A 27421-nucleotide genomic window follows, 5' to 3' on the forward strand; every position below is an offset into this window, starting at 1 on the left:
GATCACATGCTCCAAGGGGAACAATTAAGCAGTTTAAAACTTTTTTTAATTAAAAAAATCTATATAATTAAACCTTCCCCTGTACTGGACCAGACCTCCCACTGTACTGTGCACCCCCCTGTACTGGACCAGTCCTCCCACTGTACTGTGCACCCCCATGTACTGGACCAGACCTCCCCCTGTACTGTGCACCCCCCTGTACTGGACCAGTCCTCCCACTGTACTGTGCACCCCCATGTACTGGACCAGTCCTCCCACTGTAATGTGCACCCCCCTGTACTGGACCAGTCCTCCCACTGTACTGTGCACCCCCCTGTACTGGACCAGTCCTCCCACTGTACTGTGCACCCCCATGTACTGAACCAGACCTACTCCTGCACTGTGCACCCCCCTGTACTGAACCAGACCTCCCCCTGTACTGGACCAGACCTCCCCCCTGTACTGTGCACCCCCCTGTATTGGACCAGACCTCCCCCTGTACTGTGCACCCCCCTGTACTGGATCAGACCTCCCCCTGTACAGGACCAGACCTCCCCCTGTACTGTGCACCCCCTGTACAGGACCAGACCTCCCCCTGTACTGTGCACCCCCTGCACAGGACCAGACCTCCCCCTGTACTGTGCACCCCCATGTACAAGACCAGACCTCCCCCTGTACTGTCCACCCCCCTGTATTGGACCAGACCTCCCCCTGTACTGTGCACCCCCCTGTACTGGACCAGACCTCCTCCTGTACAGGACCAGACCTCCCCCTGTACTGTGCACCCTCTGTACAGAACCAGACCTCCCCCTGTACTGTGCACCCCCTGTACAGGACCAGACCTCCCCCTGTACTGTGCACCCCCCTGTACAAGACCAGACCTCCCCCTGTACTGTCCACCCCCCTGTATTGGACCAGACCTCCCCCTGTACTGGACCAGACCTCCCCCTGTAATGTCAACCCCCCTGTATTGGACCAGACCTCCCCCTGTATTGTGCACCCCCCTGTACTGGACAAGACCTCCCCCTGTACTGGACCAGACCTCCTCCTGTACTGTGCACGCCACTGTACTGGATCAGACCTCCCCCTCTACAGGACCAGACCTCCCCCTGTACTGTGCACCGCCCTGTACTGGACCAGACCTCCCCCTGTATTGTGCAACCCCCCCCTGTACTGGACCAGACCCCCCCTGTACTGTGCACCCCCCCTGTACTGGACCAGACCTCCCCCTGTACTGTGCACCCCCCCCCCCCACACACATACACACACACCTGTACTGGACCGGACCTTCTCCTGTACTGTGCACCCCCCCCGGTACTGGACCAGACCTCCCCCTGTACTGTGCACCCCCCTGTACTGGACCAGACCTCCCCCTGTACTGTTCACCCCCCCCCTGTACTGGACCAGACCTCCCTCTGTACTGTGCACTTCCCTCTGTACTGTGAACAGACCTCCTCCTGTCCTGTGCACCCCTCTGTACTGGACCAGACCTCCCTCTGTACTGTGCACACCCCTGTACTGTGAACAGACCTCCCCCTGTACTGTGCACCCTCTGTACTGGACCAGACCTCCTCCTGTACTGTGCACCCCCCTGTACAGGACCAGACCTCCTCCTGTACTGTGCACCCCCCTGTACTGGACCAGACCTCTCCCTGTACTGTGCACCCCCCTGTACTGGACCAGACCTCCCTCTGTACTGTGCACCCCCCTGTACTGTGAATAGACCTCCCCCTGTACTGGACCAGACCTCCTCCTGTTCTGTGCACCCCCCTGTACTGGACCAGACCTTCTCCTGTACTGTGCACCCCCCTGTACTGGACCAGACCTCCCCCTGTACTGTGCACCCCCCTGTACTGGACCAGACCTCCTCCTGTACTGTGCACCCCCCTGTACTGGACCAGACCTCTCCCTGTACTGTGCACCCCCCTGTACTGTGAACAGACCTCCCCCTGTACTGGACCAGACCTCCCCCTGTACTGGACCAGACCTCCTCCTGTTCTGTGCACCCCCCTGTACTGGACCAGACCTCCTGTACTGTGCACCCCCCTGTACTGGACCAGATCTCCCCCTGTACTGTGCACCCCCCTGTACTGTGCACCCCCCCCTGTACTGGACAAGACCTCCCCCTGTACTGTGCACCCCCCCCCCTGTACTGGAACAGACCTCCCCCTGTACTGGACCAGACCTCCCTCTGTACTGTGCACCCCCATGTACTGTGAACAGACCTCCCCCTGTACTGGACCAGACCTCCTCCTGTACTGTGCACCCCCCTGTACTGGACCAGACCTCCCCCTGTACTGTGCACCCCCCTGTACTGTGCACCCCCCTGTACTGGACCAGACCTCCTCCTGTACTGTGCACCCCCCTGTACTGGACCAGACCTCCCCCTGTACTGTGCACCCCCCTGTACTGTGCACCCCCCCTGTACTGGACAAGACCTCCCCCTGTACTGTGCACCCCCCCGCCCCGTACTGGAACAGACCTCCCCCTGTATTGTGCACCCCCCCCCCCCTGTACTGGACCAGACCTCCCCCTGTACTGGACCAGACCTCCCTCTGTACTGTGCACCCCTCTGTACTGTGAACAGACCTCCCCCTGTACTGGACCAGACCTCCTCCTGTTCTGTGCACCCTCCTGTACTGGACCAGACCTTCTCCTGTACTGTGCACCCCCCTGTACTGGACCAGACGTCCCCCTGTACTGTGAACCCCCTGTACTGGACCAGACCTCCCCCTGTACTGGACCAGACCACCTCCTGTACTGTGCACCCCCCTGTACTGGACCAGATATCCCCCTGTACTGTGCAACCCCTGTACTGGACCAGACCTCCTCCTGTACTGGACCAGACCACCTCCTGTACTGTGCACCCCCCTGTACTGGACCAGACCTCCCCCTGTACTGTGCACCCCCCTGTACTGGACCAGACCTCCTCCTGTACTGGACCAGACCTCCTCCTGTACTGTGCACCCCCCCTGTACTGGACCAGACCTCCTCCTGTACTGGACCAGACCACCTCCTGTACTGTGTGTGGAACCCTAGGGGTCTGGTTACCACAGTAATAGCAATATTACGTCTGTGAGCAGGTGGGAGGTCTCCTGGTCAGGAACCCGAAGCATGCCACACCTCCTGCCCAGTCCTGGGAGGGGAAGAACTTCCCCTATATAAACTGGGGCTGAGGTGGGGTTAGAAAGGTAGATAAGAGAAGGAGAAGAAGAGGAGTCCCAGACAGAGACACAGCCTGGTCTGGAGTGGAGCAGTTGCAGGGAGAGTAAGATCAGGAGCTCTGTGGGAGCAGTGACAAAAGGGGTCAGGGATTGGAAGCTGTAGAGCTCGTCCTGACTGAAGAGATCTCACCGGACACGGAGTCCGAGGCTGTGGGGACTGTTCCATACCCAGCAGCAGAAACCGATCGGCAGGGGATTTCAGGTCCTCTGGCCAAGAAACCCGAAGGCAGGGTCACACGCAAGGGACCAGCACCGCCGTCGTGGAGCGGAGGCTACCAGAAGGCCCCGAGTCACCGGCCATACGGGTGAGCACCACACGGCACACTCAGGGACGTGGGCTATTTATACCCGCTTCTAGCAAGGTAGCCAGGAAGAGTACAATTAGTTGGGGAGGCCTACAACTCCGCCTGGCCGGGGGAGATCCTATCTGCTCACGGACTGACCAGACCCCGACCGCTAGCCAGTACTCCCGGGAGGGTCTACCTTTGCCACCAGTAAAGACCCTGAACTACACCGCATCGTCTCTGAGTGGTTCCTGGTGCCTGCGTGCAATTCTACTATCCCCATCATCCACGTCCGCTGCCCTGAGGCCATACCCCTCCCGTTGGGGGTTATACTACCCACGCTGCACAACTGTACCACCGGCCTCAGCGGTCTGCCCTGCAGCGGCGGTTTCGTAACCGCATTCAACGGGTGGCGTAGTCGAACACTATAACATCTTCTACTAATTCCGCCACTTAGTTTGACACCCTGGACACGGACCGGGTCACCGCCACGAGGACTACTAACCCTATCGGATCCGGCTCCGGGTATTCCCCGCGTGCGCAACGCTCCCCGAACATGGCCCAGGGGGCGCGTCACTGTGCACCCCCCTGTACTGGACCAGACCTCCTCCTGTACTGGACCAGACCACCTCCTGTACTGTGCACCCCCTGTACTGGACCAGACCTCCTCCTGTACTGGACCAGACCACCTCCTGTACTGTGCACTCCCCTGTATTGGACCATACCTCCCCCTGTACTGTGCACCCCCCTGTACTGGACCAGACCTCCCCCTGTACTGTGCACCCCCCTGTACTGGACCAGACCTCCTCCTGTACTGTGCACCCCCCTGTACTGGACCAGACCACCTCCTGTACTGTGCACCCCCCTGTACTGGACCAGACCTCCCCCTGTACTGTGCACCCCCCTGTACTGGACCAGACCTCCTCCTGTACTGTGCACCCCCCTGTACTGGACCAGACCACCTCCTGTACTGTGCACCCCCCTGTACTGGACCAGACCTCCCCCTGTACTGTGCACCCCCCTAGTCACTGGAATTCTAAAACAAAGTAGAAGTCATTGTACTTTACATTGTCTCAGCTTTATTAGCTCCCTGGTTCATCCTTTTAACAGTCACTGCAGAGATTTAAAGGGGCAGCACATTGTAGATAAAGGAAAAGTTTCATCATTCACAAAAATCTGTAGACTGTGCGGTGTTACATGCACTGAGGTAATGGAAACATAGGGCACTGAAGGGAACAGAAAAGTCTGGAGGAGGACAGAGGAGTCTGGAGGAGGACAAAGAAGTCTGAAAGCGACAGGGGAGTCTAAAGGAGAACAGTGGGGTCTGGAAAGGAACAGAGGAGTCTGGAGGGGGACAGAGGAGTCTGGAGGGGTACAGAGGAGTCTGGAGGGGAACAGAGGAGTCTGGAGGGGAACAGAGGAGTCTGGAGGGACAGAGGGCGCCCGTTCTTCTGGGGCAGGCGCCACTACTCTGTAACCGGCACAGTCTATAGGCGCACGAGACTCGGTGCGACGGGTCGGTACATTCTGTTCGTGACGCCAAAGTTGACGCGCCCCGTGGGGCCGTGGGGTACTCGGTAGTCGGGCCGGTCGGTTCTATTTGGGGTAGTCACAGCGGCAGTGACCCAGCCCGTGGCCCAGGGCGGTCAACTATTAAAGAAAAGGGGAATAAAGTTTTGGGGATAAAGTTTTGTGACGCCACCTGTGGTATGCGGCTATATCGAGCCGCCGCTGCTGTTCAGATCCACTGGGGCTGATGGTGACGCAGCAGAGATGGTTCTGCTCTTCATGGGTAGTGCTAGGCCCCAGGGCAGATAAAGAGGTAGCTTTGTTGTTGGTGTAGTGCAAGGCAGGTGATTCAGCCATTTGAGACCCCATCTCACATAGCGAGATCGCTGCTGTGTCACGGTTTTGGTGACGCAACAGCGACCTCACCAGCGATGTCGCTATGTGTGACACTCTGCAGCGATCAGGCCCCTGCTGTGAGGTCGCTGATCGCTGCAGAATGTCCTGGACCTTTTTTTGGTCGTTGCCCTCCCGCTGGTCAGCAGACATCGCTGTGTGTGACCAGCGGGAGCAGCGATCAGGCTGGTAACCATGGTATACATCAGGTTACTAGGGGCACACACGCACTTAGTAACCCGCTGTTTATCATGGTTACGAGCCTGCAAAAGTAAGCGGTAACCTCCCGCTCACCATAGCAAAGTGGTAACCATGATAAACAGCGGGTTACTAGATGCGCGTGTGCCCCTAGTAACCTGATGTATACCATGGTTACCAGCCTGCTCCTGCTTCAGCAGGCTCGTAACCAGGAGTAGGACATCGTGGAAAGATTCTTTCCACGATGTCGCTGCTCCCCTGATCGTTGGTGAGCCTGCCTGTTTGACAGCTCACCAGCGACCACATAGCGACGCAGCAACGATCCCTGACAGGTGGTATCGTTGTCGGGATCGTTGCAGCGTAGCTAAGTGTGCCTTAAGTCAAGGACACAGCGGGTGCCATCTTCAAGTGTTTACTCACAGTTATGAAGATGCTCCCGGTTACAACAGCCAGATTATAACCGCCCACATCCTCCTGTGTCCTCCGGGGAAGTGATCCAGCCAACTCTCAGATAACTTGGGTGCACTTGATCGGGACCCCCTTCTTGTGTACCTTCCCGGGTCCTCTCTCTGCGCTGGCTCTCACCCTCCTGCCGTGTATCTAATCCTATGCTGTGTGATACTGTCTGCTGAGCAGTGTATCTAAGCCTATCCTGTGTGATATTGTCTGCTGAGCCGTGTATCTAATCCTCTCCTGTGTGATACTGTCTGCTGAGCCGTGTATCTAATCCTCTCCTGTGTGATACTGTCTGCTGAGCCGTGTATCTAATTCTCTCCTGTGTGATACTGAGCCGTGTATCTAATCCTATCCTGTGTGATACTGTCTGCTGAGCCGTGCATCTAATCCTATCCTGTGATACTGTCTGCTGAGCTGTATCTAATCCTCTCCTGTGTGATACTGTCTACTGAGCCATGTATCTAATCCTATCCTGTGTGATACTGACTGCTGAGCCGTGTATCTAATCCTATGCTGTGTGATTCTGTCTGCTGAGCCGTGTATCTAGTCCTATCCTGTGTGATACTGTCTGCTGAGCCGTGTATCTAATCCTATCCTGTGTGATACTGTCTGCTGAGCTGTATCTAATCCCATCCTGTGTGATACTGTCTGCTGAGCCGTGTATCTAATTCTCTCCTGTGTGATACTGAGCCGTGTATCTAATCCTATCCTGTGTGATACTGTCTGCTGAGACGTGTATCTAATCCTATCCAGTGTGATACTGTCTGCTGATCTGTGTATCTAATATTATCCTGTGTGATACTGTCTGCTGAGCCAAGTATCTAATCCTATCCTGTGTGATACTGTCTGCTGAGCCGTGTATCTAATCCTATCCTGTGTGATACTGTCTGCTGAGCCGTGTATCTAATCCTCTCCTGGGTGATACTGTCTGCTGAGCTGTGTATCTAATCCTCTCCTGTGTGATACTGTCTGCTGAGCTGTGTATCTAATCCTCTCCTGTGCGATACTGTCTGCTGAGCTGTATCTAATCCTCTCCTGTGTGATACTGTCTGCTGAGCCATGTATCTAATCCTCTCCTGTGCGATACTGTCTGCTGAGCTGTATCTAATCCTCTCCTGTGCGATACTGTCTGCTGAGCTGTATCTAATCCTCTCCTGTTTGATACTGTCTGCTGAGCCATGTATCTAATCCTCTCCTGTGTGATACTGTCTGCTGAGCCATGTATCTAATCCTCTCCTGTGTGATACTGTCTGCTGAGCCGTGTATCCAATGCTGTGTGATACTGTCTGCTGAGCTGTGTATCTAATCCTCTCCTGTGCGATACTGTCTGCTGAGCCGTGTATCTAATCCTATCCTGTGTGATACTGTCTGCTGAGCCGTGTATCTAATCCTCTCCTGTGTGATACTGTCTGCTGAGCCATGTATCTAATCCTCTCCTGTGTGATACTGTCTGCTGAGCTGTATCTAATCCTCTGCTGTGTGATACTGTCTGCTGAGCTGTATCTAATCCTATCCTGTGTGATACCGTCTGCTGAGCCGTGTATCTAATCCTATCCTGTGTGATACCGTCTGCTGAGCTGTATCTAATCCCATCCTGTGTGATACTGTCTGCTGAGCCGTGTATCTAATCCTATCCTGTGTGATACTGACTGCTGAGCCGTGTATCTAATCCTATGCTGTGTGATACTGTCTGCTGAGCTGTGTATCTAATATTATCCTGTGTGATACTGTCTGCTGAGCCGTGTATCTAATCCTATCCTGTGTGATACTGACTGCTGAGCCGTGTATCTAATCCTATGCTGTGTGATACTGTCTGCTGAGCCGTGTATCTAATCCTATCCTGTGTGATACTGTCTGCTGAGCTGTGTATCTAATCCTCTCCTGTGTGATACTGTCTGTTGAGCCGTGTATCTAATCCTCTCCTGTGTGATACTGTCTGCTGAGCCGTGTATCTAATCCTCTCCTGGGTGATACTGTCTGCTGAGCCGTGTATCTAATCCTATCCTGTGTGATACTGTCTGCTGAGCTGTGTATCTAATCCTCTCCTGTGTGATACTGTCTTCTGAGCCGTGTATCTAATCCTCTCCTGTGTGATACTGTCTGCTGAGCCGTGTATCTAATCCTCTCCTATGTGATACTGTCTGCTGAGCCGTGTATCTAATCCTCTCCTGTGTGATACTGTCTGCTGAGCCGTGTATCTAATCCTCTCCTGTGTGATACTGTCTGCTGAGCCGTGTATCTAATCCTCTCCTCTGTGATACTGTCTGCTGAGCCGTGTATCTAATCCTCTCCTGTGTGATACTGTCTGCTGAGCTGTGTATCTAATCCTCTCCTGTGTGATGCTGTCTGTTGAGCCGTGTATCTAATCCTCTCCTATGTGATACTGTCTGCTGAGCCGTGTATCTAATCCTCTCCTGTGTGATACTGTCTGCTGAGCCGTGTATCTAATCCTCTCCTGTGTGATACTGTCTGCTGAGCCGTGTATCTAATCCTCTCCTCTGTGATACTGTCTGCTGAGCCGTGTATCTAATCCTCTCCTGTGTGATACTGTCTGCTGAGCTGTGTATCTAATCCTCTCCTGTGTGATACCGTCTGTTGAGCCGTGTATCTAATCCTCTCCTGTGATACTGTCTGTTGAGCCGTGTATCTAATCCTCTCCTGTGTGATACTGTCTGCTGAGCCGTGTATCTAATCCTCTCCTGTGTGATACTGTCTGCTGAGCTGTGTATCTAATCCTCTCCTGTGTGATACTGTCTGCTGAGCTGTGTATCTAATCCTATCCTGTGTGATATTGTCTGCTGAGCCGTGTATCTAATCCTATCCTGTGTGATACTGTCTGCTGAGCCGTGTATCTAATCCTATCCTGTGTGATACTGTCTGCTGAGCAGTGTATCTAATCCTCTCCTGTGTGATACCGTCTGTTGAGCCTTGTATCTAATCCTCTCCTGTGATACTGTCTGTTGAGCCGTGTATCTAATCCTCTCCTGTGTGATACCGTCTGCTGAGCCGTGTATCTAATCCTCTCCTGTGTGATACTGTCTGCTGAGCCGTGTATCTAATCCTCTCCTCTGTGATACTGTCTGCTGAGCCGTGTATCTAATCCTCTCCTGTGTGATACTGTCTGCTGAGCTGTGTATCTAATCCTCTCCTGTGTGATACCGTCTGTTGAGCCTTGTATCTAATCCTCTCCTGTGATACTGTCTGTTGAGCCGTGTATCTAATCCTCTCCTGTGTGATACCGTCTGCTGAGCCGTGTATCTAATCCTCTCCTGTGTGATACTGTCTGCTGAGCCATGTATCTAATCCTCTCCTGTGTGATACTGTCTGCTGAGCTGTATCTAATCCTCTGCTGTGTGATACTGTCTGCTGAGCTGTATCTAATCCTATCCTGTGTGATACCGTCTGCTGAGCCGTGTATCTAATCCTATCCTGTGTGATACCGTCTGCTGAGCTGTATCTAATCCCATCCTGTGTGATACTGTCTGCTGAGCCGTGTATCTAATCCTATCCTGTGTGATACTGACTGCTGAGCCGTGTATCTAATCCTATCCTGTGTGATACTGTCTGCTGAGCTGTGTATCTAATATTATCCTGTGTGATACTGTCTGCTGAGCCGTGTATCTAATCCTATCCTGTGTGATACTGACTGCTGAGCCGTGTATCTAATCCTGTGCTGTGTGATACTGTCTGCTGAGCTGTGTATCTAATCCTCTCCTGTGTGATACTGTCTGCTGAGCCGTGTATCTAATCCTCTCCTGTGTGATACTGTCTGTTGAGCCGTGTATCTAATCCTCTCCTGTGTGATACTGTCTGCTGAGCCGTGTATCTAATCCTCTCCTGGGTGATACTGTCTGCTGAGCCGTGTATCTAATCCTATCCTGTGTGATACTGTCTGCTGAGCTGTGTATCTAATCCTCTCCTGTGTGATACTGTCTGCTGAGCCGTGTATCTAATCCTCTCCTGTGTGATACTGTCTGCTGAGCCGTGTATCTAATCCTCTCCTGTGTGATACTGTCTGTTGAGCCGTGTATCTAATCCTCTCCTGGGTGATACTGTCTGCTGAGCCGTGTATCTAATCCTATCCTGTGTGATACTGTCTGCTGAGCTGTGTATCTAATCCTCTCCTGTGTGATACTGTCTGCTGAGCCGTGTATCTAATCCTCTCCTGTGTGATACCGTCTGCTGAGCCGTGTATCTAATCCTCTCCTGTGTGATACTGTCTGCTGAGCTGTGTATCTAATCCTCTCCTGTGTGATACTGTCTGCTGAGCTGTGTATCTAATCCTATCCTGTGTGATATTGTCTGCTGAGCCGTGTATCTAATCTTATCCTGTGTGATACTGTCTGCTGAGCAGTGTATCTAATCCTATCCTGTGTGATACTGTCTGCTGAGCCATGTATCTAATCCTATCCTGTGTGATACTGTCTGCTGAGCCGTGTATCTAATCCTCTCCTGTGTGATACTGTCTGCTGAGCAGTGTATCTAATCCTATCCTGTGTGATACTGTCTGCTGAGCCGTGTATCTAATCCTCTCCTGTGTGATACTGTCTGCTGAGCAGTGTATCTAATCCTATCCTGTGTGATACTGTCTGCTGAGCCGTGTATCTAATCCTATCCTGTGTGATACTATCTGCTGAGCCGTGTATCTAATCCTGTCCTGTGTGATACTCTCTGCTGAGCCATGTATCTAATCCTGTCCTGTGTGATACTGTCTGCTGAGCTGTGTATCTAATCCTATCCTGTGTGATACTGTCTGCTGAGCCGTGTATCTAATCCTATGCTGTGTGATACTGTCTGCTGAGCCGTGTATCTAATCCTATGCTGTGTGATACTGTCTGCTGAGCCGTGTATCTAATCCTCTCCTGTGTGATACTGTCTGCTGAGCAGTGCATCTAATCCTGTCCTGTGTGATACTGTCTGCTGAGCCGTGTATCTAATCCTCTCCTGTGTGATACTATCTGCTGAGCCGTGTATCTAATCCTGTGCTGTGTGATACTGTCTGCTGAGCCGTGTATCTAATCCTATCCTGTGTGATACTGTCTGCTGAGCTGTGTATCTAATCCTCTCCTGTGTGATACTGTCTGTTGAGCCGTGTATCTAATCCTATCCTGTGTGATACTGACTGCTGAGCCGTGTATCTAATCCTGTGCTGTGTGATACTGTCTGCTGAGCCGTGTATCTAATCCTATCCTGTGTGATACTGTCTGCTGAGCTGTGTATCTAATCCTCTCCTGTGTGATACTGTCTGTTGAGCCGTGTATCTAATCCTCTCCTGTGTGATACTGTCTGCTGAGCCGTGTATCTAATCCTCTCCTGGGTGATACTGTCTGCTGAGCCGTGTATCTAATCCTATCCTGTGTGATACTGTCTGCTGAGCTGTGTATCTAATCCTCTCCTGTGTGATACTGTCTGCTGAGCCGTGTATCTAATCCTCTCCTGTGTGATACTGTCTGCTGAGCCGTGTATCTAATCCTCTCCTGTGTGATACTGTCTGTTGAGCCGTGTATCTAATCCTCTCCTGGGTGATACTGTCTGCTGAGCCGTGTATCTAATCCTATCCTGTGTGATACTGTCTGCTGAGCTGTGTATCTAATCCTCTCCTGTGTGATACTGTCTGCTGAGCCGTGTATCTAATCCTATCCTGTGTGATACTGACTGCTGAGCCGTGTATCTAATCCTATGCTGTGTGATACTGTCTGCTGAGCTGTGTATCTAATATTATCCTGTGTGATACTGTCTGCTGAGCCGTGTATCTAATCCTATCCTGTGTGATACTGACTGCTGAGCCGTGTATCTAATCCTATGCTGTGTGATACTGTCTGCTGAGCCGTGTATCTAATCCTATCCTGTGTGATACTGTCTGCTGAGCTGTGTATCTAATCCTCTCCTGTGTGATACTGTCTGTTGAGCCGTGTATCTAATCCTCTACTGTGTGATACTGTCTGCTGAGCCGTGTATCTAATCCTCTCCTGGGTGATACTGTCTGCTGAGCCGTGTATCTAATCCTATCCTGTGTGATACTGTCTGCTGAGCTGTGTATCTAATCCTCTCCTGTGTGATACTGTCTGCTGAGCCGTGTATCTAATCCTCTCCTGTGTGATACTGTCTGCTGAGCCGTGTATCTAATCCTCTCCTATGTGATACTGTCTGCTGAGCCGTGTATCTAATCCTCTCCTGTGTGATACTTTCTGCTGAGCCGTGTATCTAATCCTCTCCTGTGTGATACTGTCTGCTGAGCCGTGTATCTAATCCTCTCCTCTGTGATACTGTCTGCTGAGCCGTGTATCTAATCCTCTCCTGTGTGATACTGTCTGCTGATCTGTGTATCTAATCCTCTCCTGTGTGATGCTGTCTGTTGAGCCGTGTATCTAATCCTCTCCTATGTGATACTGTCTGCTGAGCCGTGTATCTAATCCTCTCCTGTGTGATACTGTCTGCTGAGCCGTGTATCTAATCCTCTCCTGTGTGATACTGTCTGCTGAGCCGTGTATCTAATCCTCTCCTCTGTGATACTGTCTGCTGAGCCGTGTATCTAATCCTCTCCTGTGTGATACTGTCTGCTGAGCTGTGTATCTAATCCTCTCCTGTGTGATACCGTCTGTTGAGCCGTGTATCTAATCCTCTCCTGTGATACTGTCTGTTGAGCCGTGTATCTAATCCTCTCCTGTGTGATACTGTCTGCTGAGCCGTGTATCTAATCCTCTCCTGTGTGATACTGTCTGCTGAGCTGTGTATCTAATCCTCTCCTGTGTGATACTGTCTGCTGAGCTGTGTATCTAATCCTATCCTGTGTGATATTGTCTGCTGAGCCGTGTATCTAATCCTATCCTGTGTGATACTGTCTGCTGAGCAGTGTATCTAATCCTATCCTGTGTGATACTGTCTGCTGAGCCATGTATCTAATCCTATACTGTGTGATACTGTCTGCTGAGCCGTGTATCTAATCCTCTCCTGTGTGATACTGTCTGCTGAGCAGTGTATCTAATCCTATCCTGTGTGATACTGTCTGCTGAGCCGTGTATCTAATCCTCTCCTGTGTGATACTGTCTGCTGAGCAGTGTATCTAATCCTCTCCTGTGTGATACTGTCTGCTGAGCCATGTATCTAATCCTCTCATGTGCGATACTGTCTGCTGAGCTGTATCTAATCCTCTCCTGTGCGATACTGTCTGCTGAGCTGTATCTAATCCTCTCCTGTGTGATACTGTCTGCTGAGCCATGTATCTAATCCTCTCCTGTGTGATACTGTCTGCTGAGCCATGTATCTAATCCTCTCCTGTGTGATACTGTCTGCTGAGCCGTGTATCCAATGCTGTGTGATACTGTCTGCTGAGCTGTGTATCTAATCCTCTCCTGTACGATACTGTCTGCTGAGCCGTGTATCTAATCCTCTCCTGTGTGATACTGTCTGCTGAGCCGTGTATCTAATCCTCTCCTGTGTGATACTGTCTGCTGAGCCGTGTATCTAATCCTCTCCTGTGTGATGCTGTCTGTTGAGCCGTGTATCTAATCCTCTCCTATGTGATACTGTCTGCTGAGCCGTGTATCTAATCCTCTCCTGTGTGATACTGTCTGCTGAGCCGTGTATCTAATCCTCTCCTCTGTGATACTGTCTGCTGAGCCGTGTATCTAATCCTCTCCTGTGTGATACTGTCTGCTGAGCTGTGTATCTAATCCTCTCCTGTGTGATACCGTCTGTTGAGCCTTGTATCTAATCCTCTCCTGTGATACTGTCTGTTGAGCCGTGTATCTAATCCTCTCCTGTGTGATACCGTCTGCTGAGCCGTGTATCTAATCCTCTCCTGTGTGATACTGTCTGCTGAGCCGTGTATCTAATCATCTCCTCTGTGATACTGTCTGCTGAGCCGTGTATCTAATCCTCTCCTGTGTGATACTGTCTGCTGAGCTGTGTATCTAATCCTCTCCTGTGTGATACCGTCTGTTGAGCCTTGTATCTAATCCTCTCCTGTGATACTGTCTGTTGAGCCGTTTATCTAATCCTCTCCTGTGTGATACCGTCTGCTGAGCCGTGTATCTAATCCTCTCCTGTGTGATACTGTCTGCTGAGCCATGTATCTAATCCTCTCCTGTGTGATACTGTCTGCTGAGCTGTATCTAATCCTCTGCTGTGTGATACTGTCTGCTGAGCTGTATCTAATCCTATCCTGTGTGATACCGTCTGCTGAGCCGTGTATCTAATCCTATCCTGTGTGATACCGTCTGCTGAGCTGTATCTAATCCCATCCTGTGTGATACTGTCTGCTGAGCCGTGTATCTAATCCTATCCTGTGTGATACTGACTGCTGAGCCGTGTATCTAATCCTATCCTGTGTGATACTGTCTGCTGAGCTGTGTATCTAATATTATCCTGTGTGATACTGTCTGCTGAGCCATGTATCTAATCCTATCCTGTGTGATACTGACTGCTGAGCCGTGTATCTAATCCTGTGCTGTGTGATACTGTCTGCTGAGCTGTGTATCTAATCCTCTCCTGTGTGATACTGTCTGCTGAGCCGTGTATCTAATCCTCTCCTGTGTGATACTGTCTGTTGAGCCGTGTATCTAATCCTCTCCTGTGTGATACTGTCTGCTGAGCCGTGTATCTAATCCTCTCCTGGGTGATACTGTCTGCTGAGCCGTGTATCTAATCCTATCCTGTGTGATACTGTCTGCTGAGCTGTGTATCTAATCCTCTCCTGTGTGATACTGTCTGCTGAGCCGTGTATCTAATCCTCTCCTGTGTGATACTGTCTGCTGAGCCGTGTATCTAATCCTCTCCTGTGTGATACTGTCTGTTGAGCCGTGTATCTAATCCTCTCCTGGGTGATACTGTCTGCTGAGCCGTGTATCTAATCCTATCCTGTGTGATACTGTCTGCTGAGCTGTGTATCTAATCCTCTCCTGTGTGATACTGTCTGCTGAGCCGTGTATCTAATCCTCTCCTGTGTGATACCGTCTGCTGAGCCGTGTATCTAATCCTCTCCTGTGTGATACTGTCTGCTGAGCTGTGTATCTAATCCTCTCCTGTGTGATACTGTCTGCTGAGCTGTGTATCTAATCCTATCCTGTGTGATATTGTCTGCTGAGCCGTGTATCTAATCTTATCCTGTGTGATACTGTCTGCTGAGCAGTGTATCTAATCCTATCCTGTGTGATACTGTCTGCTGAGCCATGTATCTAATCCTATCCTGTGTGATACTGTCTGCTGAGCCGTGTATCTAATCCTCTCCTGTGTGATACTGTCTGCTGAGCAGTGTATCTAATCCTATCCTGTGTGATACTGTCTGCTGAGCCGTGTATCTAATCCTCTCCTGTGTGATACTGTCTGCTGAGCAGTGTATCTAATCCTATCCTGTGTGATACTGTCTGCTGAGCCGTGTATCTAATCCTATCCTGTGTGATACTATCTGCTGAGCCGTGTATCTAATCCTGTCCTGTGTGATACTGTCTGCTGAGCCATGTATCTAATCCTGTCCTGTGTGATACTGTCTGCTGAGCTGTGTATCTAATCCTATCCTGTGTGATACTGTCTGCTGAGCCGTGTATCTAATCCTATGCTGTGTGATACTGTCTGCTGAGCCGTGTATCTAATCCTATGCTGTGTGATACTGTCTGCTGAGCCGTGTATCTAATCCTCTCCTGTGTGATACTGTCTGCTGAGCAGTGCATCTAATCCTGTCCTGTGTGATACTGTCTGCTGAGCCGTGTATCTAATCCTCTCCTGTGTGATACTATCTGCTGAGCCGTGTATCTAATCCTGTGCTGTGTGATACTGTCTGCTGAGCCGTGTATCTAATCCTATCCTGTGTGATACTGTCTGCTGAGCTGTGTATCTAATCCTCTCCTGTGTGATACTGTCTGTTGAGCCGTGTATCTAATCCTATCCTGTGTGATACTGACTGCTGAGCCGTGTATCTAATCCTGTGCTGTGTGATACTGTCTGCTGAGCCGTGTATCTAATCCTATCCTGTGTGATACTGTCTGCTGAGCTGTGTATCTAATCCTCTCCTGTGTGATACTGTCTGTTGAGCCGTGTATCTAATCCTCTCCTGTGTGATACTGTCTGCTGAGCCGTGTATCTAATCCTCTCCTGGGTGATACTGTCTGCTGAGCCGTGTATCTAATCCTATCCTGTGTGATACTGTCTGCTGAGCTGTGTATCTAATCCTCTCCTGTGTGATACTGTCTGCTGAGCCGTGTATCTAATCCTCTCCTGTGTGATACTGTCTGCTGAGACGTGTATCTAATCCTCTCCTGTGTGATACTGTCTGTTGAGCCGTGTATCTAATCCTCTCCTGGGTGATACTGTCTGCTGAGCCGTGTATCTAATCCTATCCTGTGTGATACTGTCTGCTGAGCTGTGTATCTAATCCTCTCCTGTGTGATACTGTCTGCTGAGCCGTGTATCTAATCCTCTCCTGTGTGATACCGTCTGCTGAGCCGTGTATCTAATCCTCTCCTGTGTGATACTGTCTGCTGAGCTGTGTATCTAATCCTCTCCTGTGTGATACTGTCTGCTGAGCTGTGTATCTAATCCTATCCTGTGTGATATTGTCTGCTGAGCCGTGTATCTAATCTTATCCTGTGTGATACTGTCTGCTGAGCAGTGTATCTAATCCTATCCTGTGTGATACTGTCTGCTGAGCCATGTATCTAATCCTATCCTGTGTGATACTGTCTGCTGAGCCGTGTATCTAATCCTCTCCTGTGTGATACTGTCTGCTGAGCAGTGTATCTAATCCTATCCTGTGTGATACTGTCTGCTGAGCCGTGTATCTAATCCTCTCCTGTGTGATACTGTCTGCTGAGCAGTGTATCTAATCCTATCCTGTGTGATACTGTCTGCTGAGCCGTGTATCTAATCCTATCCTGTGTGATACTATCTGCTGAGCCGTGTATCTAATCCTGTCCTGTGTGATACTGTCTGCTGAGCCATGTATCTAATCCTGTCCTGTGTGATACTGTCTGCTGAGCTGTGTATCTAATCCTATCCTGTGTGATACTGTCTGCTGAGCCGTGTATCTAATCCTATGCTGTGTGATACTGTCTGCTGAGCCGTGTATCTAATCCTATGCTGTGTGATACTGTCTGCTGAGCCGTGTATCTAATCCTCTCCTGTGTGATACTGTCTGCTGAGCCGTGTATCTAATCCTATCCTGTGTGATACTGTGTGCTGAGCCGTGTATCTAATCCTCTCCTGTGTGATACTGTCTGCTGAGCCGTGTATCTAATCCTATCCTGTGTGATACTGTCTGCTGAGCCATGTATCTAATCCTATCCTGTGTGATACTGTCTGCTGAGCCGTGTATCTAATCCTGTCCTGTGTGATACTGTCTGCTGAGCCGTGTATCTAATCCTGTCCTGTGTGATACTGTCTGCTGAGCCATGTATCTAATCCTGTCCTGTGTGATACTGTCTGCTGAGCTGTGTATCTAATCCTATCCTGTGTGATACTGTCTGCTGAGCCGTGTATCTAATCCTATGCTGTGTGATACTGTCTGCTGAGCCGTGTATGTAATCCTCTCCTGTGTGATACTATCTGCTGAGCCGTGTATCTAATCCTCTCCTGTGTGATACTATCTGCTGAGCCGTGTATCTAATCCTATCCTGTGTGATACTGTGTGCTGAGCCGTGTATCTAATCCTCTCCTGTGTGATACTGTCTGCTGAGCCGTGTATCTAATCCTATCCTGTGTGATACTGTCTGCTGAGCCATGTATCTAATCCTATCCTGTGTGATACTGTCTGCTGAGCCGTGTATCTAATCCTGTCCTGTGTGATACTGTCTGCTGAGCCATGTATCTAATCCTATCCTGTGTGATACTGTCTGCTGAGCTGTGTATCTAATACTATGCTGTGTGATACTGTCTGCTGAGCCGTGTATCTAATCCTATGCTGTGTGATACTGTCTGCTGAGCCGTGTATCTAATCCTATGCTGTGTGATACTGTCTGCTGAGCCGTGTATCTAATCCTCTCCTGAGTGATACTGTCTGCTGAGCAGTGTATCTAATCCTGTTCTGTGTTATGCTGTCTGCTGAGCCGTGTATCTAATCCTCTCCTGTGTGATATTGTCTGCTGAGCCGTGTATCTAATCCTATCCTGTGTGATACTGTCTGCTGAGCCATGTATCTAATCCTCTCCTGTGTGATACTGTCTGCTGAGCCGTGTATCTAATCCTATCCTGTGTGATACTGTGTGCTGAGCCGTGTATCTAATCCTGTGCTGTGTGATACTGTCTGCTGAGCCGTGTATCTAATCCTATCCTGTGTGATACTGTGTGCTGAGCCGTGTATCTAATCCTTTGCTGTGTGATACTGTCTGCTGAGCTGTATCTAATCCTATGCTGTGTGATACCATATGATAATTCGTGTTAATTATGAGTTGTCATTTATATATTTATTCAGTGTTTTTGTAGGAGGTGAGAAATCTTACAATCACTTCTGTGATACAGAAATATTCTCCACAATTTCAATGTCTTTTTGTTATTTCATTGTGGTTATATATTTTTTTCCATAAACTGCATTTTAATGTGTTTTTTTTTTTTATGGTCCCTCGATAATATTTTTACCTTTTTTTATTAATTCTTTTTATATTTTTTATGTTTATTTTATTGTGGTGTTTTGTGTTTTGTTTTTTTATCTCATTTATTTCATAAACCTTTTAATGTTTTGTTTTTTTTACAGAAATCTAGAAACACATCTCGTCTGATAAAACGATCACAGGACAGCAGAGTTTTGCTCCTTAGATTTATTGACTGATGTCTCCGGCCGCATTATGTTGGATTCACTATGGTTTTCGTCCATCTGAAAGCGTTGAGGCTCTTGAGTAGTGGCGTGCATGCGGGGGGACATCGTCTTCACTCCTTGCGCCCTCTGACTTTACTCTGCATGACAGCGACGTCTGCGTCCGTGACCTGAGAGGAGAATAAGGTGAGCACACGACTGTCCGCGCCTCTGCCTTATTGTGAATACATACTATTACCTGTCCTGCGGCCGGCATGGTGTTTCAGGGGGCTCACTTTACACTGCATGCCGGCGACGTCTGCGTCCGTGACCTGAGAGGAGAATAAGGTGAGCACACGACTGTCCGCGCCTCTGCCTTATCGTGAATACATACTATTACCTGTCCTGAGGCCGGCATGGTGTTTCAGGAGGCTCACTTTACACTGCATGCCGGTGACGTCTGCGTCCGTGACCTGAGAGGAGAATAAGGTGAGCACACGACTGTCCACGCCTCTGCCTTATTGCATGGTGTTTCAGGGGGCTCACTTTACACTGCATGCCGGCGACGTCTGCGTCCGTGACCTGAGAGGAGAATAAGGTGAGCACACGACTGTCCGCGCCTCTGCCTTATTGTGAATACATACTATTACCTGTCCTGCGGCCGGCATGGTGTTTGAGGGGGCTCACTTTACACTGCATGTCGGCGACGTCTGCGTCCGTGACCTGAGAGGAGAATAAGGTGAGCACACGACTGTCCGCGCCTCTGCCTTATCGTGAATACATACTAGTACCTGTCCTGAGGCCGGCATGGTGTTTCAGGAGGCTCACTTTACACTGCATGCCGGTGACGTCTGCGTCCGTGACCTGAGAGGAGAATAAGGTGAGCACACGACTGTCCGCGCCTCTGCCTTATTGTGAATACATACTATTACCTGTCCTGCGGCCGGCATGGTGTTTCAGGGGGCTCACTTTACACTGCATGCCGGCGACGTCTGCGTCCGTGACCTGAGAGGAGAATAAGGTGAGCACACGACTGTCCGCGCCTCTGCCTTATTGTGAATACATACTATTACCTGTCCTGCGGCCGGCATGGTGTTTCAGGGGGCTCACCTTACACTGCATGCCGGCGACGTCTGCGTCCGTGACCTGAGAGGAGAATAAGGTGAGCACACGACTGTCCGCGCCTCTGCCTTATCGTGAATACATACTAGTACCTGTCCTGAGGCCGGCATGGTGTTTCAGGAGGCTCACTTTACACTGCATGCCGGTGACGTCTGCGTCCGTGACCTGAGAGGAGAATAAGGTGAGCACACGACTGTCCGCGCCTCTGCCTTATTGTGAATACATACTATTACCTGTCCTGCGGCCGGCATGGTGTCTCAGGGGGCTCACTTTACACTGCATGCCGGCGACGTCTGCGTCCGTGACCTGAGAGGAGAATAAGGTGAGCACACGACTGTCCACGCCTCTGCCTTATCGTGAGTACATACTAGTACCTGTCCTGAGGCCGGCATGGTGTTTCAGGAGGCTCACTTTACACTGCATGCCGGTGACGTCTGCGTCCGTGACCTGAGAGGAGAATAAGGTGAGCACACGACTGTCCGCGCCTCTGCCTTATCGTGAGTACATACTAGTACCTGTCCTGAGGCCGGCATGGTGTTTCAGGGGGCCCACTTTACACTGCATACCAGCGACGTCTGCGTCTGTGACCTGAGAGGAGAATAAGGTGAGCACACGACTGTCCGCGCCTCTGCCTTATCGTGAATATATACTATTACCTGTCCTGCGGCCGGCATGGTGTTTCAGGGGGCTCACTTTACACTGCATGCCGGCGACGTCTGCATCTGTGACCTGAGAGGAGAATAAGGTGAGTACACGACTGTCCGCGCCTCTGCCTTATCGCGAATACATACTATTACCTGTTCTGAGGCCGGCATGGTGTTTCAGGGGGCTCACTTTACACTGCATGCCGGCGACGTCTGCGTCTGTGACCTGAGAGGAGAATAAGGTGAGCACACGACTGTCAGCGCCTCTGCCTTATCGCGAATACATACTATTACCTGTCCTGCGGCCGGCATGGTGTTTCAGGGGGCTCACTTTACACTGCATGCCGGCGACGTCTGCATCTGTGACCTGAGAGGAGAATAAGGTGAGTACACGACTGTCCGCGCCTCTGCCTTATCGCGAATACATACTATTACCTGTTCTGAGGCCGGCATGGTGTTTCAGGGGGCTCACTTTGCACTGCATGCCGGCGACGTCTGCGTCTGTGACCTGAGAGGAGAATAAGGTGAGCACACGACTGTCAGCGCCTCTGCCTTATCGCGAATACATACTATTACCTGCCCTGAGGCCGGCATGGTGTTTCAGGGGGCTCACTTTACACTGCATGCCGGTGACGTCTGCGTCTGTGACCTGAGAGGAGAATAAGGTGAGCACACGACTGTCCGCGCCTCTGCCTTATCGCGAACACATACTATTACCTGTCCTGAGGCCTGCATGGTGTTTCAGGGGGCTCACTTTACACTGCATGCCGGCGACGTCTGCGTCTGTGACCTGAGAGGAGAATAAGGTGAGCACACGACTGTCCGCGCCTCGGCCTTATCGCGAATACATACTATTACCTGTCCTGAGGCAGGCATGGTGTTTCAAGGGGCTCACTTTACTCTGCATGCCGGCGAAGTCTGCGTCTGTGACCTGAGAGGAGAATAAGGTAAGCACACGACTTTCCGCGCCTCTTCCTTATCGCGAACACATACTATTACCTGTCCTGAGGCCGGCATGGTGTTTCAGGGGGCTCACTTTACACTGCATGCCGGCGACGTCTGCGTCTGTGACCTGAGAGGAGAATAAGGTGAGCACATGACTGTCCGCCCCTCTGCCTTATCGCGAATACATACTATTACCTGTCCTGAGGCCGGCATGGTGTTTCAGGGGGCTCCCTTTACTCTGCATGCCGGCGAAGTCTGCGTCTGTGACCTGAGAGGAGAATAAGGTGAGCACACGACTGTCCGCGCCTCTGTCTTCTCGCGAATACATACTATTACCTGTCCTGAGGCCGGCATGGTGTTTCAGGGGGCTCACTTTACACTGCATGCCGGCGACGTCTGCGTCTGTGACCTGAGAGGAGAATAAGGTGAGCACACGACTGTCCGTGCCTCTGCCTTATCGCGAATACATACTATTACCTGTCCTGCGGCCGGCATGGTGTTTCAGGGGGCTCCTCCTTGTTCTGCATCGCCTCCTACAGTACAGACCAAAAGTTTGGACACACCTTCTCATTTAAAGATTTTTCTGTATTTTCATGACTATGAAAATTGCACATTCACACTGAAGGCATCAAAACTATGAATTAACACATGTGGAATTATATACTTAACAAAAAAGTGTGAAACAACTGAAAATATGTCTTATATTCTAGGTTCTTCAAAGAAGCCACCTTTTGCTTTGATGACTGCTTTGCACACTCTTGGCATTCTCTTGATGAGCTTCAAGAGGTAGTCACCGGAAATGGTTTTCACTTCACAGGTGTGCCCTGTCAGGTTTAATAAGTGGGATTTCTTGCCTTATAAATTGGGTTGGGACCATCAGTTGTGTTGTGCAGAAGTCTGGTGGATACACAGCTGATAGTCCTACTGAATAGACTGTTAGAATTTGTATTATGGCAAGAAAAAGCAGCTAACTAAAGAAAAACGAGTGGCCATCATTACTTTAAGAAATGAAGGTCAGTCAGTTCGAAAAATTGGGCAAACTTTGAAAGTGTCCCCAAGTGCAGTTGCAAAAACCATCAAGTGCTACAAAGAAACTGGCTCACATGAGGACCGCCCCAGGAAAGGAAGACCAAGAGTCACCTCTGCTTCTGAGGATAAGTTTATCCGATTCACCAGCCTCAGAAATCGCAGGTTAACAGCAGCTCAGATTAGAGACCAGGTCAATTCCACACAGAGTTCTAGCAGCAGACACATCTCTACAACAACTGTTAAGAGGAGACTTTGTGCAGCAGGCCTTCATGGTAAAATAGCTGCTAGGAAACCACTGCTAAGGACAGGCAACAAGCAGAAGAGACTTGTTTGGGCTAAAGAACACAAGGAATGGACATTAGACCAGTGGAAATCTGTGCTTTGGTCTGATGAGTCCAAATTTGAGATCTTTGGTTCCAACCACCATGTCTTTGTGCGACGTAGAAAAGGTGAACGGATGGACTCTACATGCCTGGTTCCCACCGTGAAGCATGGAGGAGGAGGTGTGATGGTGTGGGGGGGCTTTGCTGGTGACACTGTTGGGGATTTATTCAAAATTTAAGGCATACTGAACCAGCATGGCTACCATAGCATCTTGCAGCGGCATGCTGTTCAATCCGGTTTGCGTTTAGTTGGACCATTATTTATTTTTCAACAGGACAATGACTCCAAACACCTCCAGGCTGTGTAAGGGCTATTTGACCAAGCAGGAGAGTGATGGGGGGCTTCGCCCGATGACCTGGCCTCCACCGTCACCAGACCTGAACCCAATCGAGATGGTTTGGGGTGAGCTGGACCGCAGAGTGAAGGCAAAAGGGCCAACAAGTGCTAAGCATCTCTGGGAACTCCTTCAAGATTGTTGGAAGACCATTTCCGGTGACTACCTCTTGAAGCTCATCAAGAGAATGCCAAGAGTGTGCAAAGCAGTCATCAAAGCAAAAGGTGGCTACTGTGAAGAACCTAGAATAAAAGACATATTTTCAGTTGTTTCACACTTTTTTGTTAAGTATATAATTCCACATGTGGTAATTCATAGTTTTGATGCCTTCAGTGTGAATGTACAATTTTCATAGTCATGAAAATACAGAAAAATCTTTACATGAGAAGGTGTGTCCAAACTTTTGGTCGGTACTGTACGTCCGCTGTGTTCCGTCTTTCATGATGCCAATACTTACATCCGGTCCAGGAGCAGGATAAGTGATGGCCCAGGGCTCCAGGGGGGATTTTTATAGCCCCTTACTGTTGTCATGCCATAATTCAATGACATAGCGAGTGGGTTTGGCCCCTTTGTTTAGTCAGAGGGTGTGGTCGGGTGTGGTCTAAGCAATTTGCATATTTCGCTCCGGATTTCGGAAAAGGAACATTGTGATATCAACATGGCGTCTAGAAGGAGATACAGACGCGCCCAGACGTCACCGCAGACCTATGCCATAAACAGAATGGTCTTGTTGCCCATAGCAACCAGCCACAATGCAGCATTCCGAGCCACTTTAGAAGTAAAAGCTGAGCTGTGATTGGTTGCTACTGGCAACAAGTTTATCTTAGTGAACCCACTTTGTCCTGTGTGGAGTCGCCTTTAAGAGACGGCTGAACAGAATGTGTAACATTTCAGGATATTTCTAGATTTTGAGTGGAAATGATCCAGAGGCAGAACCTGATCTCATGTTTATCTGTTCACAGACGCAGGCAGCGCCATTATTAAAGCCGACCGGTGAGAAGGGGACGTCTCCCGCTAGCGATGGCTCCGTACTAACGTCCACGAGCGTCACCATAAAAAAATAAAACCGTTACAGATAACTAGAGCAGAATCCGGTGTCCTGTGATTACTTGATGACGTGGCGTTTGCTACCTTATATTCAGGCTGAATCCCCCTTATATAATCCTCAGTGACGGACGTGCACCCACCATACACAAGCAGCAATGGATGCCGGGATTAGGGCTCGTACCACGCTGGACATCGCGCCAGAGCTCATGATACCATCAGATCTAGCGCCTAATGCAAGAGTTAAATGTCGCTGTCAGAAATATTTTATGCCACTTGGGATTTCTTTTAGTTTTTCACTTCATTACGTGGTAAAATTAATGGCGTCACAGAAAAAAAATTACAATAAAAATTAAATGCTCGGTCCTTAAGGCGATGGTCACACGTTCAGTATTTTACATCACTTACTTGGAAGCCAAAACCAGGAGTGGGTGAAAAATACAGATGTAAAATACGGACCGTGTGCACATGGCCTGAGGCTTCATTCACACAATGAATTTTTGATGCTGCGTTTTTTCCCCCAAAAAATTCAGGTAACCTGTTTTACTTATTGGGTGCAGAAAATCTGCAACATCAAAAAGCCACCAAAAACTCATCATGGGAACTTAACCTAAGACGGTTAGGGTCTGTGCACACATTGCAGATTGGTCACAAAACCTGCAGGGTTTCCTGATGCCAGCAAAGTGGATGAGGATTCTGAAGTCTCATGCACACAGTGCATATTTCTGACCTCCAGATTTAAATCTGCAGCATGTCAATCATAGAATCATAGAATCATAGAATCATAGAATGGTAGAGTTGGAAGGGACCTCCTGGGTCATCTGGTCCAACCCACTGCTCAAAGCAGGATTCACTAGATCATCTCAGACAGATGTCTGTCCAGCCTCTGTTTGAAGACGTCCATTGAAGGGGAACTCACCACCTCTCGTGGCCGCCTGTTCCACTCATTAATCACCCTAACTGTCAAAAAGTTTTTTCTAATATCTAATCTGTGTCTCCTCCCATTTAGTTTCATCCCATTGCTTCTAGTCTTTCCTTGTGCAAATGAGAATAAAGATGATCCTTCTACAATGTGACAGCCCTTGACATATTTGTAGACAGCTATTAAGTCTCCTCTCAGTCTTCTTTTTTGCAAGCTAAACATTCCCAAATCCTGCAACCGTTCCTCATAGGACATGGTTTGCAGACCAGTCACCATTCTGGTCGCTCTTCTCTGAACTTGCTCCAGTTTGTCTATGTCTTTTTTAAAATGTGGTGCCCAAAACTGTACACAGTATTCCAGATGAGGTCTGACCAAAGAATAGTAAAGACCGATAATGACTTCACGTCATCTAGACTGTATGCTTCTGTTAATACATCCCAGAATTGTATTTGCCTTTTTTGCTGCTGCATCACACTGTTGACTCATGTTCAGTCTATGATCTATTAGTATACCTAGGTCTTTTTCACATGTACTGTTGCTTAGCTCTATTCCTCCCATTCTGTATATGCTTTTTTCATTTTTATTGCCCAGATGTAGTACTTTGCATTTTTCCCTGTTAAAAACCATTCTGTTGGTTGCTGCCCACTGCTCCAGTTTATTTAGGTCTTTTTGAATCCTCTCTCTCTCTTCTCTAGTATTAGCTATCCCTCCTAGCTTTGTGTCATCAGCAAATTTAATCAGTTTACCCTCAATTCCTTCATCTAAATCATTGATAAAGATGTTGAACAATACAGGTCCCAGGACGGAGTCCTGTGGTACCCCACTTGAGACATTCATCCAGCTGGATGTGAAGCCATTTACAACCACCCTTTGAGTCCGATCACTAAGCCAGTTATGAATCCACCTAACAGTTGCCTGGTCCATTGCATACTTGGTCATTTTTTCAATAAGGATGATGTGAGATACAATCGTTTCAGCACTTTTGATGCAAAAATTCTGCACCAAAAACGCATAAAAAAAAGTATTGTACGCTGCGTTTTTCCTGTCAAGAGATGCAGAAATGGTGCAGAAATTTCTGCATCAAACACATAAAGTGTGCACATACCCTTAAAAAAGATTACAATACACTATACAGTTGTGAATGCAGTAAAATTAATGTACAAATGATCACATGCTCCAAGGGGAACAATTAAGCAGTTTAAAACTTTTTTTAATTAAAAAAATCTATATAATTAAACCTTCCCCTGTACTGGACCAGACCTCCCACTGTACTGTGCACCCCCCTGTACTGGACCAGTCCTCCCACTGTACTGTGCACCCCCATGTACTGGACCAGACCTCCCCCTGTACTGTGCACCCCCCTGTACTGGACCAGTCCTCCCACTGTACTGTGCACCCCCATGTACTGGACCAGACCTACTCCTGTACTGTGCACCCCCCTGTACTGAACCAGACCTCCCCCTGTACTGGACCAGACCTCCCTCCTGTACTGTGCACCCCCCTGTATTGGACCAGACCTCCCCCTGTACTGTCCACCACCCTGTATTGGACCAGACCTCCCCCTGTATTGTGCACCCCCCTGTACTGGACAAGACCTCCCCCTGTACTGGACCAGACCTCCTCCTGTACTGTGCACCCCACTGTACTGGATCAGACCTCCCCCTGTACAGGACCAGACCTCCCCCTGTACTGTGCACCCCCTGTATTGGACCAGACATCCCCCGGTACTGTGCACCCCCCTGTACTGGACCAGACCTCCTCCTGTACTGTGCACCCCCCCTGTACTGGACCAGACCTCCTCCTGTACAGGACCAGACCTCCCCCTGTACTGTGCACCCCCTGTATTGGACCAGACATCCCCCGGTACTGTGCACCCAGCTGTACTGGACCAGACCTCCCCCTGTACTGTGCACCCCCTGTACATGACCAGACCTCCTCCTGTTCTGTGCACCCCCCTGTACAAGACCAGACCTCCTCCTGTACTGTGCACCCCCTTGTACTGGACCAGACCTCCTCCTGTAATGTGCACCCCCCTGTACTGGACCAGACCTCCCCCTGTACTGTGCACCCCTCTGCCTCTGTACTGGACCAGACCTCCCCCTGTACTGTGCACCCTCCTGTACTGGATCAGACCTCCTCCCTGTACTGTGCACCCCCTTGTACTGGACCAGACCTCCTCCTGTAATGTGCACCCCCCTGTACTGGACCAGACCTCCCCCTGTACTGTGCACCC

At 49.8% G+C, this 27421-nt stretch overlaps 1 long non-coding RNA gene across 1 annotated transcript; it reads left to right on the plus strand.

The window, feature by feature from the left end:
- The first annotated feature begins 3125 nt into the window (after positions 1–3125).
- Positions 3126–24294, plus strand: LOC141248732 (uncharacterized). The gene is made up of 3 exons (XR_012311875.1): positions 3126–3508; positions 18726–18971; positions 24185–24294. It is a non-coding gene; the product is annotated as an uncharacterized lncRNA (long non-coding RNA).
- Positions 24295–27421: the final 3127 nt, after the last annotated feature.

This window comes from Phyllobates terribilis, unplaced genomic scaffold (assembly GCF_046119375.1).
Source record: "Phyllobates terribilis strain yellow unplaced genomic scaffold, ASM4611937v1 Scaffold_2__4_contigs__length_985480577, whole genome shotgun sequence".
NCBI lineage: Eukaryota > Metazoa > Chordata > Amphibia > Anura > Dendrobatidae > Phyllobates > Phyllobates terribilis.